This window comes from Lipotes vexillifer, unplaced genomic scaffold, assembly GCF_000442215.2.
Source record: "Lipotes vexillifer unplaced genomic scaffold, Lipotes_vexillifer_v1.1 scaffold109, whole genome shotgun sequence".
NCBI lineage: Eukaryota > Metazoa > Chordata > Mammalia > Artiodactyla > Lipotidae > Lipotes > Lipotes vexillifer.
The window spans coordinates 753,256-755,528 of NW_006790015.1; the positions used below are offsets into that span (position 1 = coordinate 753,256).

A 2,273-nucleotide genomic window follows, 5' to 3' on the forward strand; every position below is an offset into this window, starting at 1 on the left:
GAGAGGGTGAGCCCACGCAGGCCGAGGCTTGGCTTCACGTTTGGAATGTTGGTCACCATTTACTCAGTGCTGAGACACCACATGCATCATCTCTGTAATTCTCCCAGCTGATGAGGAGGTGCTGTCTCTGCCTCCTTCACAGATGGGGAAACTGAGGCTAGGGAAGTCCAGGACTTGCCTGGCCTGGGGCTCCCTGGGGGAAGGTCTCTCTGACTCCAGAGTCTGAGTTGGTAACTGCTCTGCCTTTGCTGAGAATGAAATGGAAGAACTAAGAGTGGACCAGCCGCCAGGACTTTGAGTCCCTGCTCTGCAGCTCCTTTGCTATGGGGGCTTGAGCATGACCCCTGCACAGTCAGGGCCCAGGACACACCTGAAATATGTCAGAGATGGTCTCTGCAGGCCAGTCTAAGACACCAGGGTGCACACAACGGTCAGCACTGCCCTTTCCACTCCTGCAGCTACAGGCCTAGTGTCCTCTCCCAACACCCCTAAGCACAGCCTCTGGGGAGACAGGCAGAAAAGGGAACCTGTGGGGGAAACTAAGTCAAAGGGCCAAGGCATTGGCAAGGACCCAGAGGATGCGGAAGACCCCTTCCCTTGCCTTTGTCCCTGGTACCTGGGCAAAGCTGGAGAGTGGACTGGCAGGGAAGGAGGTAAGTGAGGGACGTCTCCCAGATGCCAGGAAGCATCCACCTCGCCCCAGCTTTCCATGGCATATGTGGCTTTTGTGTGTCAGTATCTTTAGAGGACCAGTGGGTAATCTGAGTGTTTTGGTTGCTGCTTGGGAATCTCCATTAGGGAAAGTTTTAAAAATACACTCTATTGTTGTTTATTATTAATGGTAATGACACAGGGTGCGAGGCTGCTCATCAGCTGCCTACTGTCCCCGGCTTCTAATGTGCTGGTGGAACAGTCACGGCCCAGAGCCTTGCGTGGAGCATGGGCTGGGCTCAGGGCACAGGACTGGACACCGGGGTGTCCAGACATTAAAAAAAATTTTTTTTTTGCTTTCCCCCCCCCACCGCCGGAGCTGTGCTGGATCTGCAGCTCAGTGGCGGCTAGGGCCTCTGTTCTACAGGATGGGGTTTGTTAAAGTTGTCAAGAGTAAGGCCTACTTCAAGAGATACCAAGTGAAATTTAGAAGACGGCGAGAGGGCAAAACTGACTACTATGCTCGGAAACGATTGGTAATCCAAGATAAAAATAAGTACAACACACCCAAATACAGAATGACAGTTCATGTAACTAACAGAGATATCATTTGTCAGATTGCTTATGCCCGTATAAAAGGAGATATGATAGTTTGTGCAGCTTGTGCTCACGAACTCCTAAAGTATGGTGTGAAGGTTGGCCTGACAAATTATGTTGCAGCTTATCGTACTGCCCTGCTGCTGGCACGCAGGCTTCTTAATAGGTTTGGTATGGACAAAATTTATGAAGGCCAAGTCGAGGTGACTGGAGGTGAATACAATGTGGAAAGCACTGATCGTCAGCCTGGTGCCGTCACCTGTTACTTGGATGCAGGGCTTGCCAGGACTACTACTGGGAATAAGGTTTTGGGGGCCCTGAAGGGAGCTGTCGATGGAGGCTTGTCTATCCCTCACAGTACCAAACGGTTCCCTGGTTATGATTCAGAAAGCAAAGAATTCAATGCTGAGGTACACCAAAAGCACATCATGGGGCAGAACATTGCAGATTATATGCGTTACCTGATTTAAGAAGATGAAGATACTTACAAAACACAACTCTCTCGATACATAAAGAAAAACATAACTCTAGACATGATGGAGGAGATGGATAAGAAAGCTCATGCTACAATATGAGAGAATCCAGTGTACGAGACGAAGCCTAAGAAAGAAGTTAAAAAGAAGAGGTGGAACCATCCCAAAATGTCACTTGCCCAGAAGAGAGCTCGGGTAGCTCAGAAGAAGGCAAGCTTCCTTAGAGCTCAGGAACGGGCTGCTGAGAGTTAATAAACCAAACCACAATTTCTACGAAGATTTTTCACATAAAGACAGTAATAAACTTATTGAACAAGTAAAAAAAAAATTTTTTTTAATGTGGTAAAATACACAGAACATAAAATTTAAAATTGTAGGTCTTTTTTTTTGCGGTACGCGGGCCTCTCACTGCTGTGGCCTCTCCCGTTGTGCAGCACAGGCTCCAGATGCACAGGCTCAGCGGCCGTGGCTCATGGGCCCGGCCACTCCACAGCATGTGGGATCTTCCCGGACCGGGGCACGAACCCGCGTCCCCTGCATCGGCAGGCGGAT

General features: G+C 49.4%; 1 pseudogene; it reads left to right on the plus strand.

Annotated features, from left to right (window-relative positions):
• Window positions 1-1,073: 1,073 nt before the first annotated feature.
• LOC103075194 (60S ribosomal protein L5 pseudogene) lies at window positions 1,074-1,973 on the plus strand (annotated as a pseudogene).
• The last annotated feature ends 300 nt before the right edge of the window (window positions 1,974-2,273 follow it).